The sequence below is a fragment of the Aethalodelphis obliquidens genome, unplaced genomic scaffold (genome assembly GCF_003676395.1).
Source record: "Aethalodelphis obliquidens isolate GAN/ISIS:26980383/991018 unplaced genomic scaffold, ASM367639v1 scaffold7, whole genome shotgun sequence".
NCBI lineage: Eukaryota > Metazoa > Chordata > Mammalia > Artiodactyla > Delphinidae > Aethalodelphis > Aethalodelphis obliquidens.
The window spans coordinates 18,938,853-18,954,994 of record NW_020837951.1 but is presented as its reverse complement, the minus strand read 5'-3'; the positions used below and the strand labels follow the sequence as shown (position 1 = coordinate 18,954,994).

General features: G+C 43.0%; 1 long non-coding RNA gene across 2 annotated transcripts in view; it reads left to right on the top strand.

Moving 5' to 3' along the window:
* The window catches only part of LOC113619775 (uncharacterized), a 187,672-nt gene extending 171,866 nt beyond the window's left edge, over positions 1-15,806 (top strand). For both annotated transcript variants that reach the window (XR_003432525.1, XR_003432526.1), the window contains one exon: positions 15,705-15,806. This is a non-coding gene — a long non-coding RNA (uncharacterized LOC113619775). The remainder of the gene's footprint in view (positions 1-15,704) is intronic.
* Positions 15,807-16,142: the final 336 nt, after the last annotated feature.

Below are 16,142 nucleotides of genomic sequence, written 5' to 3'. Positions count from 1 at the left end.
ATCACAGCTGACCACGTGCTGGTCTCAGCTCTACCTTCCACCTGGATCTTATAATCCAGCCATGACTTGGTCATCTAACACTTACCTTGTGTCCATCTGGCCTTTACAACCCTAACTGTGACCCTTGAGTGCCAACTTCATCATCTGATCCCCACCTCTGCAAAACCTCAAACTCCAACACTCACAATCCCAGGATCCCAGTTAAATTCTGCACTGTGACTGGTGCTTGGTAGAACCTCCAAAAACAAGTACTAACACTAAGGATGATAATATCTTGATTAGCTGAGGAACTTTGTGAGACTAATAGAAGCTCAGAGATGTGAAATGACTCGTCCAAGGTCACATAGTGTAATAGCGATGAAAACTTGTAAGAACAAATTCACATGTTTCTCCTTTAACCATGGTTTCCTTGTAGTCTCCTACCTCCTTCAAGTTCATTATCTCAGATTACAGGTACTTGTCTTCCTTAGTAAGACCATAGCCTTGAAAACTAGAGGGAAAAAAAGGGTGATCAGCGGGCTGGAGACCCAAGGAACAGTTGGTGTTGTAGCTTGAGTCTGAAGGCAGACTGTTGGCAGAACTCCCTCTTCCTTGAAGGGGGGTGAGTCTTTTCCTTAAGACCTTCAAATGATCAGATGAGGCCCACCCACATTATGGAGGGCAATCTGCTTTACTCTGTTGATTTAAATGTTAACCTCATCTAAAAAATACCTCCACAGCAACATCCAGACATGCTCGATCAAATGTCTTGGGTACCATGGCCTAGCCAAATTGACACATAAAATCGGCCATCACATCAACTAAGGCTTTGATGGAAAGGAGACTGGGTGGGAAGCAGAGGGGATTGAAACATCCGGTGTGGGCATTTGACCAAGAAAAGAGAAGTAGTTTAGATAAATGAAGGAAACATCTAGAACAGAAGGTGGTTCTTATTTCCACTCTGTGGTTGTGGAGCTGCCAGGCAGAACTGCTTCACAGGCTATCATACAAATGTAAGGGCAGCTATCTAAGAGTAAACATGGCAGGGAAGCATCTGTGAGGCCAAGAGCCTTAGTCCTTTCAAGCTGCCTTTGGTTCCCATGTGCTGTGCACAGCTGAGTGCTGGGGTGGGGTACTGGTTAGAAGATCTTTCATAGCAAGACCAAGGTAGTTCTGTGGAGGAGGCTGCAGACATAACAAACCAGTTGGTCTGAGGTCAAAGGGACTCACAGCCAGACCTCAGAAAGGTGTAGAAGTGGCAGGGCTGAGTTAGCCAGGGAGCACCCAGACTTTGCCCAAGCAGAGAGAGAAACACAGCAGACCTCAATTTCACCTGTTGCAGACTTCAGTTGCAAGCACTAGCAGGTCAGTCTGCAATTAGGTAGATCAAGGTTGTTACTTCTGACACCAGCCTCCAACTGGCTTTGTGCCTCAGGGCTCCAGCATTTCCCTTCCATCCTAAGGTTCCATAAGCTGGAGGGGCAGGTGAAAACCATCGCTTTCGAGATTGGACCTTATTCTCCTAGAGAAACGGAGAAGTTTCTAAAGAGTTTATTTAAATTATTGGCGTAAGTTAAGTATAAATTATATAAAATTTAAAGGCCACACTTTATCTGCTAACTGGCATGAAGATTAGGCCTCTAGATTCATTAGAGAAAGTAATACATTTCAAAGTTGATGTGGGATTGCATTTGTGACCTTGTTATATTAGTAAGTGGTAAGGAGTGAAAACTAGGTCTTCATCTTTCTAAGTTTTCTGCTGACTTCTAGAAAGTGTTAACATGATGCACCAGAACTCTCCACGGTCCTCCATTACCGCTGACTGACCCCTACCAGCCTTGATCCCGCCCTCTGGCCGTGGCCTTGTGATTCACTCCAAGGTCAGCTTAGGCTAACTGAAGGACGGACGCTTCTAACACTCTTCTTTGTACAGTGCATTGCTATGCTTTCATTACTTTTATTTTGAGAAATAAAAAAAATGTAGAAAGGTATAAAGAATAATATCATGCACATTACCACTATCCAGATTAACAAATGCTAAGGCTTTGTCATATTTGTTTCTAGTTTTTTAGACACGTGTTTTAGTGAAACACTACAGATGAAATTACAGTCCCCTTTGACCATTATCCCCAGACCCGTTTTCTTCCTACCTTCCCCAGGAGCAACCAGGTTCATGAGTTTGATATGTGTTCTAGTCCACTGGAAAAATACCTTTATATATACAAATGCACACATCCGTGAAAAATACAAAATATTTTGTGTGTGTTTTAAAATCTAATCAGGTGGTACCCACCTGTATCTATAATCCAATAACTGCATTTTTCATTCAATCTTCATGAGACTACATGCTAATGATTCTAGTTATTCATCTGCTACATTTTATTTACTCTCCTGTTGATAGGCATTTAGTTTTTTCCCCTAATTTTTAGATTTATAGCCAGATTTCAGTGGACAGCTCTGCATGGTAGTCCCCCTTTATCTGTGGTCTTGCTCTCCATGGTTTCACTTTCTGCGCTTTCAGTTACCTGTGCTCAATGACAGTCCAAAAACTATTAAATGGAAAAATTCCAGAAATAAACAATTTGTAATTTTTCAGTTGCTTGCTGTTCTGATGGAGTCTCGTGCCATTCTGCTCTGTCCCACCCAGGATGTGAATCAGGCATTTGTCCAGTGCTTCTTACCCATTAGTCACTTAGTAGCTGTCTCAGTCATCGGATTGACTGTTGTGGTATCTCAGTGCTTGTGTTCAAGTCACCCTTATGACCCCAAAGTGCAAGAGTAATGATGCTGGACAAGACATAGTGTATAGAGAGTTCGGTATGACCCACGGTTTCAGGTGTGCACTGGGGGTCTTGGAATGTATACCCCGAAAATAAGGGGGGAACCGCTGTCCGTGTTTTTCATGGACACACATGTTTATCTCTCTATGGCATGCTTCTAGAAGTGGACTGCTGTATTTCTTGTACTTGTATGCAGTAGTTCACACTAGGGGATCAATAACCTATGTGTGTGTCTGTCTTTCCACCTAGAAGCTGAATTCCTTGAGGTTGGGGGCTGTGCTTTATTCATTTCTGTATTGCCAGCTCCTGACACATGAGGTTGAGATAAATGAATAGATACACAAATGAATGAAATGCTCCCCCTGCTTTCCCAAACTAGCTTCTTCCCTCACCCTAGCATAAGAGTAAAGGGAAGTTCCTGCCACGACTTAACAATATGTGTTACTCAAACTAGCTCATTTAATTACCACGACTTTCTGAGATATACTGTTTTACAGGTGATGAAACAGAGGCTTAGAAACGTGAAGTGAATTCCTGCCATCACAGTCAGTTAGGAGTGAAGGCAAGATTTGAACCCAGGTCTGTCCAGATCCACAGCCTGGGGCCTCTCCATTCTCTTCCGCTACCTCTCCAGCACTGGGACTTGCTACTATGGAACTGGTCTGATCTTTTGCCTTCATAAACATGTCATCAACTCGACAGTTCTCTCCACTTCAATGAAATCTTTTTTCCTTCAGAGTCTGGGGAAATCACCTTTGTGAATTATCCCGCAGCTTTGACTAATTAACCTACATCCTTCTCTCTTGGGCCTTGAGAGATCTACTTAGGATTTTAAAATGTGAGCTGGGGCTTCCCTGGTGGTGCAGTGGTTTAGAGTCCACCTGCCGATGCTAGGGGACACGGGTTCGTGCCCTGGTCCGGGAAGATCCCACATGCCGCGGAGCAGCTGGGCCCATGAGCCATGGCCGCTGAGGCTGCGCGTCCGGAGCCTGTGTTCCGCAATGGGAGGGGCCACAATGGTGAGAGGCCCGCGTACCGCAAAAAAAAAAAAAAAAAAAAATGTGAGCAGGATTCTTTGGTATCAGTGAGGCTGACCCTGTAATTCTCATAATAATGGGAAAGCTAGACCAAGGAGCCGAGGAAACGTGCTCAAAGTGACATAGTGAATTGGAAGCCAAGCTAAGTTCAGTACCAGGTCTCCTGTGCCTGGAGCCCTTTCATCTGGCTTTTGGCTCTTCTCTGACAGGGAGGAGAGCTGGGTGGGGTATGGCTTTGCTGTCTAACTGATTTCAGGGGCAATGCAGAAGGGCAGGGGGCAAGGACTGGGGGCAGGAACGAATATCCCAGAAGCCAAGGAATGCACGTTCAGTGAAGTCCAGCTTGGTACATACCAGATGGAGATGCTGAATCCGCTGGACTCAGGTCAGAGGAGAAAGCCGTCCTGGCTTCTTGGGACTGTATTGGCCAGGGTTGGCTAACTGCCGCAGCAGACAACCCCATACGCTCTGTGGCAGAGCACTATACCAATTGATTTCTTGCTCACATCACGGCCCGGTGCTCTTGGGTTTGATCTCTGCTCTCCGGGGTTGTCTGGGGGAGTCAGCCTCCTTGCATCTGCAGACTCTTCCCTCTTCAGCCCGCAGCCTGCAAAGTCAGTGTCCAAGGCGAGTAGGGAGCTGTGAGCCAGAGCCAGTCAGGGGCATAGCCTGGGCTAGAGTGGACATTCCTCGCTCTGTGGCCGGGGGCTGGCATTCCTACCACACTGTCTTGCCTCTCAACATCTCTGATCCTGTTTGCTCCTCTCAGGAGTGGGAATCATGCAGCCTGTTCTGCCCGTGCTCAGCACTGAGACTTCACTCCCTGGAATGTGTTTTATAAATGGGCGTGTGCCCTGCAGATACAAGCATGGCGGTGGTTTATTTTCTAAGTGTCAAAGAACTAAGCAGTCTGCCCACCCCGACCTGGAATCCTTTTCTTTAAGGCCCTAAAAGTAGATGACAAATCTGAGGAACATTCCTCAAGGATGGAACGACAGCTGCAGTGTGACCGCCTAGGACACGGTCACTGCCGCTGTGATTTAAGGCACAGGGAGCATCTCTCCCCAGGTGGTGTGGTGAACACGTGCTGTGTGTACATGTTGACGCTGGGAAACAGTTCCCACCTCTCCCAACCCCTCCCACCTGCAGCTATCAAGCTTATAGCCGCAGGGTCAGTGGCTGACATTGAACCCGGGCTGCAGCACCATTGGAGCCTGGCAGGGTAGTTGGTTGGCCAGAGCATGGAATTTGGAACCTAGAACGTCTGGTTCGAGTCTTGGTTCTAGGGCTTAGTGGGCTCACTTTCCTCATCTATACAATAGGGAGAATGCCTTACACGGTCGTTTTCAGAACGAAAGGGCTCATTATGAAAACTGCTGAGCACATTGAAAAGAGACAGCAGTCAGGAAAGCTGCGGTTATTTTCATGCCATGTCCAATGTGCTAGAGAGATGAATTCTGGGCACTCGTATCAGGGTTGAGTCAGAACGTTACCTTGCGGCTTCCCAGGTGGCCCCATTTCAATAAGCGGACTTTTGCCTCAGTGTCCCCTCCCTGCCTCTCCCAGTCACTTCCCTGAATCTTTGTGGGCTTCACGCAGGCCAGGTCCAGTCAGGCCAGATCCCCGGCCACCACTGCCACCTGAAGACCCATGGGCTGGATTCCCAGGCTGGGCTCCACCATCTTGGCCACTGGGCAGTGCAGTCTAAAATCTAAAGTTTCTCCATGGCCCGTTCATGGTTTGGCTCGGACTGACCTCACGGACCTGGTCTTATATAGCCCTCCTGTTTCTCACTATAGCCACGATGAGCTTCCACCTCAGCTTATCAGGCCTAAAGCACAGCCTGAGACAAGAGCTTGGCAGGTAGTCCTAGGATGCAGGAGTGAGGGCGTGGGCAGGGTGAGGCAGGGAGCGGGGCAGGACCAGTGTGTGCTTTGGTATTCAGTTCTTGCCGTGGGCAGCCGTGGCTCCATCCCACTGGAGTTCCTGCGAGAAGGCCTGCGGGACGTGCCTCGGAGTTGTCCCATGGAAGGAGAGGAGCCCGGGCGTTCATCCAGGCCTCCCATCCCTCACTAGTTGAGGGATCCCAGGGATGTCCCACCTCCCACTTTGGAAACGTTCCTGAGTTAGATCTGAGTGGGCTTCCCAGGCTCTGAAGGAAAGCCCTGAGGCAGAGGATGGAGAGACTTAGAGGCACGTGCTTGAAGGACAACCTGTCCACTGCAGCCACACTGATGGCAGAGACGATGTCGGATACAGGAAGTGTCCGCTGGACCCGTGCTCGGCAAGCTGCAAGCTGCTTCTCACTCGGGGCCTTTCGCTCTTCCTGCCCACACTAGTGGTCTAGGTTCAAAGGTCGCCTTCTCCAAAGGGGCTTGCCTGGCATCCTATCTGTAGACACCTACCTGTGATTACTCCATCCCAGTATTTTTCTTTCCATGACTTCTCTGGCAGCCTGGACAGTGTAGCTTAAAACCTATCAGCCGGTACATGGGTCTGGGTGTTGGGATAGGTTCAAACAGGACCTGCACCAGGCTTGGGTTGGGGTTATTACAGAAAACTAGGGGCCAAATGCCAATGCTGGTGCAGGGAGCAGGTGCCAAAGGAATGCTAAAACTTTGGTTGATTATCAGATATTGGGGTAGAAAATGTCAGAGTCAGGCACCGCAGGCAAGGTAAGCACCAGCAGAAACTAACCAGGCAGTAAGAAGTGGGGACTTAGGAGGAGACCAGAAGGAAGATCCAGTGTTATTTCTGCAGACAATGTCAGGCTAGCAGGAGTCTCTTGGGAGTGGACAAGATGCACTTCCTGGTCCTGCTTTGTCATTTAAACAGCACCTTCCTGCCTCTGGGTTTCTCTCCCTCAGTGTGGCCACACCAATGATGTCACTAAAGGTTGGGAGAAGTGACAGCTTGTGTACACACCTCAATGAAGATGCATTTCTATCCTGTAGGTCATTTTGAAGCCCTGAAGGTGATGGAATTTTAAGACCAGGAAAGAATCTCTTTTTGAGTCTTGGTCCAAAGGGGAAGCATCCTGAAGTGACCCCTAGAATTCTGGAGGCTCTGGAATGCAGACCAGCAGGAGACTGCCTTCCACTGACCATAGTTTTCCGAGCCGCAGGTGAGAGCAGCCACTTCAGCAGGACCAGCTTCCCTGAATACAGTGTGAGTCACAGACTGTGGTCAGAAGCTGGGGAGGCAGGTGTTCCTTTCACAATGACCTCGAGCACCCTGTCTCAATTCTCCACGCTGGGGGAAAAGCATCAAGTCAGGAAGAGCCTGCGGAATGATGTTTCTGCCTTGTAGGCAGAGAAAACATTAGGTTGTGTGCCCTTATGTGTATGAATCTTCTTCCCTTCTGACTCAGTTACAGCAAACAACCTCTTGGCTTTTGTTGTTTGTACAGTCAGGTTCCGCAGTTCCTGAGAGTGAAACTTGAATGGTAGAGGAAAGACTTATTCCTTACCCTTATCACCCGTGTCTGTACTGTGTGGGCAGCCTCCACTGCCAGCCTTTGCAGTGTATTAAGTGTCCTGTTGGCCCTTGAACAACACGAGTTTGAACTGTACAGGTCCATGAATACATGGATATTTTTCAGTAAATATGTACTATTGGATCTGTGGTTGGCTGGAGCTGCAGGTGTGGAACCGTGGATATGGAGGGCAGCCTGACTGTATCCACAGCTGTCTTCATGGTTCCCAGTTCATGAGGTTCTAACTTAAAGTGTTCCATTTAATCCTAATTGCATTAAGTAAAGCACCTCCTCAAGAGTGTAGTTTTGAAGTTATCTAACCTTTCTGTGCCTCAGTTTCCTCCTTTGAATAATGGACATAATGGCATTTTTTACCTCCTAGGATTTTTGTGAAAATTACATGAGTTTCTACATGGGAAGCACTTATAACAGTACTTGGCATATATCTGGAGCTGTTTTAAGTGTTTGAAGTTATTATTTTTTAGTATCATCACTCATTTAAAGATGGTGACTCGGAGGGAGAGAAATCAGATATTGTTTTCAAACTAGGGGAACCCACACTGGGAACCTGTGTGCACTTTCTTATTTTAAAGATCTATCTTACCTTTTTGCAGAAAGACTTGCGATGGTTTATGGATTAAACAGAAGCAAAATCAAATCACTGGGATGAAAAAGAGAACAGAGACCCTTAGAAGGATCTAGAAGGAATAGTTTATGTCCCAGACCTGAGCTGTGATGACTGGAATAGTGGCCAATGAATTGGCCCTTAATTTCCTTGCAGTTAAGGCGGTGAGGGGTCGGGCTGGATGACATATGTTTCTCCTCCTCATAACAGCATCAGATACACATTCATTTGCAGAAATAAACTCAGCGGGGGCAGGGAGGGCGGACCAGACACAATAGGAATTTATTATGTGGTTCCTTTAAGTATAAGTGACTCTGAGTGGAATTTCCTGTGGCTGTGTACCCAGTTTTACTAATGAAAAGCTGTCAGATGTGTGAATTTTACGTGAATCCTCTGGCAGATCCAGGGACTTTGCTTTTTAGAGCTGAAACACTAAATTAAAAAATCATAGTGTGGACGAAAAACACATCATGAGTGTTAGCTGCCTCTCACAGTTAGCAGAGGTATACTTAAATTTTAGATTTCCTTCTCTGCCTCTGCCCCGGACTCTTCCACGGAGCAGCTACCTGAACCCAAGGCACATGAACTCACCTGTCTGCTCTTCCTAAATTAACTGCAAGCATTCACATCAGCTCCGTCTATACATCAGCCAGGCAAACATTCACCGGTCAGTCAGTGTGTGCAGTATGGATCTAGGGAGTAGGGAGAGGATACCATTTGCTGAGCCCTAAGTCTGTGCGAGACACTTTCTGGGACACTTTATGGCACACACATTATTATTATTATTATTATTATTTGCCTCTGAGTCCTTGTGGGATTTTTTTTTAATTCAAACAGAAAGTCACAAAAATTATAATCATCCTCATCAGTTCACTCAGTCCCATGTAATTAATCTTTTTTTCATCTTGATCTTCTGTTAGCACTTTTATGAATTCATCAGTTTTCCATTAGAGTTCTGAAAATGCTTACTCATTCAGTTCAGCAGTATAGTCAGTTACCAGAAACCTGTACTTGTCAGAGTCTTTTCCATGAATTCCTTGAAGATGAAACCCTCTTATAAGAACATATTTGCAAAAGCATCAGAGTACACCCAGAACTGTCTGTAAATGACAAAAGACTTAAAAATGACCACGGTTAAAGATTTGATGAAAGTTCATAATAATGCAACTGACAAGGAAATTTAGTTATTTCTGAGATATACATTTTAAAGTAATAACTAGAATTATGACTTATAACATTATACAAGAACATACAAGATTTTTAGAAATTTCATGTAATGTCTGAAACATTTATATAAAATATTTCCATACAAATAAGCCAATGAAAGTTTAGTATTAGTTGTTTGTTTGTTTATACTGCAGGTTCTTAATAGTCATCAATTTTACACACATCAGTGTATACGTGTCAATCCCAATCGCCCAACTCAGCACAACACCATCCCCACCCCACCGCAGTTTTCCCCCCTTGGTGTCCACATGTCTGTTCTCTACATCTGTGTCTCAACTTCTACCCTGCAAACCAGCTCAGCTGTACCATTTTTCTAGGTTCCACATACATGCGTTAATATACAATATTTGTTTTTCTCTTTTTGACTTACTTCACTCTGTATGACATATGATTGTATGACAGTCTCTAGATCCATCCACATCTCAACAAATGACTCAATTTCATTCCTTTTTATGGCTGAGTAGTATTCCATTGTATATATGTACCACAACTTCTTTATCCATTTGTCTGTCGATGGGCATTTAGGTTGCTTCCATGACCTGGCTATTGTAAATAGTGCTGCAATGAACATTGGGGTGCATGTGTCTTTTTGAATTATGGTTTTCTCTGGGTATATGCCCAGTAGTGGGAATGCTGGATCATACGGTAAATCTATTTTTAGTTTTTTAAGGAACCTCCATACTGTTCTCCATAGTGGCTGTATCAATTTACATTCCCACCAACAGTGCAAGAGGGTTCCCTTTTCTCCGCACCCTCTCCAGCATTTGTGGTTTGTAGATTTTCTGATGATGCCCATTCTAACTGGTGTGAGGTGATACCTCATTGTAGTTTTGATTTGTATTTCTCTAATAATTAGTGATGTTGAGCAGCTCTTCATGTGCTTCTTGGCCATCTGTATGTCTTCTTTGGAGAAATGTCTATTTAGGTCTTCTGCCCATTTTTGGATTTGGTTGTTTGTTTCTTTAATATTGAGCTGCATGAACTGTTTATATATTTTGGAGATTAATCCTTTGTCCATTGATTCATTTGCAAATATTTTCTCCCATTCTGAGGGTTGTCTTTTTATCTTGTTTATGGTTTTCTTTGCTGTGCAAAAGCTTTGAAGTTTCATTAGGTCCCATTTGTTTATTTTTGTTTTTATTTCCATTACTCTAGGAGGTGGTCAAAAAAGATCTTGCTGTGATTTATGTCCTAGAGTGTTCTTCCTATGTTTTCCTCTAAGAGTTTTGTAGTGTCTGGTCTTACATTTAGGTCTCGAATCCATTTTGAGTTTTATTTTGTGTATGGTATTAGGGAGTGTTCTAATTTCATTCTTTTACGAGTAGCTGTCCAGTTTTCCCAGCACCACTTACTGAAGAGACTGTCTTTTCTCCATTGTATATCTTTGCCTCCTTTGTCATAGATTAGTTGACCATAGGTGCGTGGGTTTATCTCTGGGCTTTCTATCTTGTTCCATTGATCTATGTTTCTGTTTTGTGGCAGTACCATATTGCCTTGATTACTATAGCTTTGTAGTATAGTCTGAAATCAGGTAGTCTGATACCTCCAGCTCCATTTTTTCCCCTCAAGATTGCTTTGGCTATTCAGGGTCTTTTGTGTCTCCATACAAATTTTAAGATGATTTGTTCTAGTTCCATAAAAAATGCCATTGTTAATTTGATAGGGATTGCATTGAATCTGTAGATTGCTTTGGGTGGTATAGTCATTTTCGCAATATTGATTCTTCCAATCCAAGAACATGGTATATCTCTCCATCTGTTGGTATCATCTTTAATTTCTTTCATCAGTGTCTTATAGTTTTCTGCATATGGGTCTTTTGTTTCCCTAGGTAGGTTTATTCCTAGGTATTTTATTCTTTTTGTTGCAACGGTAAATGGGAGTGTTTCCATAATTTCTCTTTCAGATTTTTCATCATTAGTGTATAGGAATGCAAGAGATTTCTGTGCATTAATTTTGTATCCTGCAACTTTGCCAAATTCATTGATTAGCTCTAGTAGTTTTCTGGTGGCATTTTTAGGATTCTCTGTGTATAATGTCATGTCATCTGCAAACAGTGACAGTTTTACTTCTTCTTTTCCAATTTGTATTCCGTTTATTTCTATTTCTTCTCTGATTGCTGTGGCTATGACTTCCATAACTGTGTTGAATAATAGTGGTGAGAGTGGACATCCTTGTCTCGTTCCTGATCTTAGAGGAAATGCTTTTAGTTTTTCACCATTGAGACTGATGTTTGCTGTGGGTTTGTCATATATGGCCTTTATTATGTTGAGGTAGGTTCCCTCTATGCCCACTTTCTGGAGAGTTTTTATCATAAATTGGTGTTCAATTTTGTCAGAAGCTTTTTCTGCATCTATTGAGATTATCATATGGCTTTTATTCTTCAATTTGTCAATTATTGAGATGATCATATGGTTTTTATTCTTCAGTTTGTTAATATGGTGTATCACATTGATTGATTTGCATATATTGAAGAATCCTTGCATCCCTGGTATAAATCCCACTTGATTGTGGTGTATGATCCTTTTAATGTGTTGTTGGATTCTTTTTGCTAGTGTTTTGTTGAGGATTTTTGCATCTATATTCATCAGTGATATTGGTCTGTAATTTTCTCTTTTTGTAGCATCTTTGTCTGGTTTTGGTATCAGGGTGATGGTGGCCTCATAGAATGAGTTCCTCCCTCTGCAATTTTTTGGAAGAGTTTGAGAAGGATGGGTGTTAGCTCTTCTCTAAATGTTTGATAGAATTCACCTGTGAAGCCATCTGGTCCTGGACTTTTGTTTCTTGGAAGATTTTTTCTTTTTTTGTTGTACGCGGGCCTCTTACTGTTGTGGCCTCTCCCGTTGTGGAGCACAGTCTCTGGACGTGCAGGCTCAGCGGCCATGGCTCACGGGCCCAGCCGCTCCGCGGCATGTGGCATCTTCCTGGACCAGGGCACGAACCCACGTCCCCTGCATTGGCAGGCGAACTCTCAACCACTGTGCCACCAGGGAAGCCCTCTTGGAAGATTTTTAATCACAGTTTCAATTTCATTACCTGTGATTGGTCTGTTCATATTTTCTCTTTCTTCCTGGTTCAGTCTTGGAAGGTTATACCTTTCTAAGAATTTGTCCATTTCTTCCAGGTTGTCCATTTTACTGGCATAGAGTTGCTTGTAGTAGTCTCTTAGGATGCTTTGTATTTCTGTGGTGTCTGTTGTAACTTCTCCTTTTTCATTTCTAATTTTATTGATTTGAGTCCTCTCCCTCTTTTTCTTGATGAGTCTGGCTAATGGTTTATCAATTTTGTTTATCTTCTCAAAGAACCAGCTTTTAGTTTTATTGATCTTTGCTATTGTTTTCTTTGTTTCTCTTTCATTTATTTCTGTTCTGATCTTTATGATTTCTTTCCTTCTGCTAACTTTGGGTTTTGTTTGTTCTTCTTTCTCTAGTTGCTTTAGGTGTAATGTTAGATTGTTTACTAGAGATTTTTCTTGTTTCTTGAGGTAGGCTTGTATAGCTATAACCTTCCCTCTTAGAACTGCTTTTGCTGCATCCCATAGGTTTTGGATCGTCGTGTTTTCATTGTCATTTGTCTCTAGTTATTTTTTGATTTCCTCTTTGATTTCTTCAGTGATCTCTTGGTTATTTAGTAACGTATTGTCTAGCCTCCATGTGTTTGTGTTTTTTACGTTTTTTTCCCCTGTGATTCATTTCTAATCTCATAGCATTGTGGTCAGGAAAGATGCTTGATACGATTTCAATTTTCTTAAATTTACTGAGGCTCGATTTGTGACCCAAGATGTGATCTATCCTGGAGAATGTTCCATGTGCACTTGAGAAGAAAGTGTAATCTGCTGTTTTTGGATGGAATGTCCTATAAATATCAATTAAATCTATCTGGTCTATTGTGTCATTTAAAGCTTCTGTTTCCTTATTAATTTTCTGTTTGGATGATCTGTCCATTGGTGTAAGTGAGGTGTTAAAGTCCCCCACTATTGTTGTGTTACTGTCGATTTCCTCTTTTATAGCTGTTAGCAGTTGCCTTATGTATTGAACTGCTCCTATGTTGGGTGCATATATATTTATAATTGTTCTATCTTCTTCTTGGACTGATCCCGTGATCATTATGTAGTGTCCTTCCTTGTCTCTTGTAACATTCTTCATTTTAAAGTCTATTTTATCTGATGTGAGTATTGCTACTCCAGCTTTCTTTTGATTTCCATTTGCATGGAATATCTTTTTCCATCCCCTCACTTTCAGTCTGTATGTGTCCCTAGGTCTGAAGTGGGTCTCTTGTAGACAGCATATATATGGGTCTTATTTTTGTATCCATTCAGCAAGCCTGTGTCTTTTGGTTGGAGCATTTAATCCATTCATGTTTAAGGTAATTATCAATATGTATGTTCCTATGACCATCTTCTTAATTGTTTTGGGTTTGTTTTTGTAGGTACTTTTCTTCTCTTGTGTTTCCCACTTAGAGAAGTTCCTTTAGCATTTGTTGTAGAGCTGGTTTAGTGGTGCGGAATTCTCTTAGCTTTTGCTTGTCTGTAAAGCTTTTGATTTCTCCATCGAATCTGAATGAAATCCTTGCCAGGTAGAGTAATCTTGGTTGTAGGTTCTTCCCTTTCATCACTTTCAGTATATCATGCCACTCCCTTCTGGCTTGTAGAGTTTCTGCTGAGAAATCAGCTGTTAACCTTATGGGAGTTCCCTTGTATGTTATTTGTCGTTTTTCCCTTGCTGCTTTCAATAATTTTTCTTTGTCTTTAATTTTTGCCCATTTGATTACTATGTGTCTCAGTGTGTTTCTCCTTGGGTTTATCCTGTATGGGACTCGCTGCATTTCCTGGACTTGGGTAGCTATTTCCTTTCCCATGTTAGGGAAGTTTTCGACTATAATCTTTTCAGATATTTTCTCTGGTCCTTTCTCTCTCTCTTCTCCTTCTGCGACCCCTATAATGTGAATGTTGCTGCATTTAATGTTGTTCCAGAGTTCTCTTAGGCTGTCTTCATTTCTTTTCATTCTTTTTTCTTTATTCTGTTCCGCAGCAGTGAATTCCACCATTCTGTCTTCCAGGTCACTTATCCGTTCTTCTGCCTCAGTTATTCTGCTATTGATTCCTTCTAGTGTAGTTTTCATTTCAGTTATTGTATTGTTCATCTCTGTTTGTTTGTTCTTTAATTCTTCTAGGTCTTTGTTAAACATTTCTTGCATCTTCTCGATCTTTGCCTCCATTCTTTTTCCGAGGTCCTGGATCATCTTCACTATTATTATTCTGAATTCTTTTTCTGGAAGGTTGCCTATCTCCACTTCATTTAGTTGTTTTACTGGGTTTTTTTTTGTTCCTTCATCTGATACATAGTCCTCTGCCTTTTCATTTTGCCTCTCTGTCTGTGAATGTGGTTTTTGTTCCACAGGCTGCAGGATTGTAGTTCTTCTTGCTTCTGCTATTGCATACACATTATTGCAAAGACATCGTTCCATTTGTTGTAATCCTTCGAGGTAGCTATTATTATTTCTTATTTATAGATGAAAGCATTTGTGGCTCAGAGAAGTTATGTAATTTAACCAAGGTCACACAGCTAATTCTGCAGCAGAGCCAGAGCTTGAAGCCATCATTCATTGGTTGAGCATATCTCTATCTTCCTTGCCAGAGTTTGCCAAGGAATGATTCCTGCTCTCTCCACACCTGCAGTCTGGTTGGAGAGGCACTCTTCTAGCTCCTTGCCCAGTGGTCTTGTTATGATTGATCTCAAGACTTAGTATTAAAAGCGTGTATCATATGCTGTACACGAAGCCTTTTAAATTCCATTTGAATGCTTGTGGTATTTAGCTTAAGTGGGGAAGAAAGGATGAAGTGGTGACTGAGATAAGGAGCTGAATGATAATATTATATATGTTTTACACTTAAGATCTCCTTTGTGGAGACTGTGTCTTTGAGCAAACCTCCTATAATTTCCTAAGAGAAGTTTAGAAAGTGCAGTTTGGCCTTGAGCAGTCTCCTGTAGCAAATCCTGGCCCAGGGAGGCAAGGCAGTAAGATTCTCTGGCAACAAGTCATGGCTGAGGCTGCATATTTCTTTTTCTGTAAGGAGCTTGCTTCGGAGAAACTAATTAAACCCAGAAATCTTAGGAGGTTCATGGTGTTGCCAGGTTGCAAATATGGCTCCTCCCCAGGGTGTTCCCCGGAGGAAGGGCTCTGTCTGAGCAGAGAGACAGGCAGCTCTCTGGTTTTTCTTCACCCCTCCTGCCTTCCCAGACAGCCACTTTCTTCTTAAGAACAATATCTGGGTTTTGTAGTGTCTTAACTCTTTCTTTCTTTTTTAAAATTTTATTTAGTTTTTATACGGCAGGTTCTTATTAGTAATCTATTTTATATGTATTAGTGTATATATGTCAATCCCACTCTCCCAATTCATCCCCCCCCCGCTGCTTTTCCCCCCTTGGCGTCCATTCGTTTGTTCTCTACATCTGTGTCTCTATTTCTGCCTTGCAAACCAGTTCATCTGTACCATTGTTCTAGATTCCGCATGTATGCATTAGTATACGATATTTGTTTTTCTCTCTCTGACTTACTTCACTGTCTTACCTCTTTCTTGACAGCCCTTCCTCGTGTTGTATTAGAGACTCAGGATGGAGCCTGAAAGCCTGGAGTAGAACTACATTCTGGACGCCTTGTATGAAACAACTGACTGAACCAGAGGTACAGAGTAAGTCTGTTTTGAGGATGGAAGGGAACTTATACCACTCTGTTTAATGTCTAACCACTACCAAGACCTGGGGTCCCTCCAGCATCAGGGGCTCGCTGCTTCTACGACTGCCTGTTCTCTGGATGGCTTTGGTCACTGCAATTTCTCTTCTTATCTGAGTGCCATTTGTCGCCGTGTAGATTTAACCATTGGACCCTCGTTCTTCCCTCTGTCACCTAACAGAATATCTGCCCTTTCCTTTCCATGACAGACCTTCAGAGATTTTGAGACAGAGGTTATGTACCTGCTTACTATTCCATTTTTCTCTCTCTAAAGAGCTGGGGATTGTCGT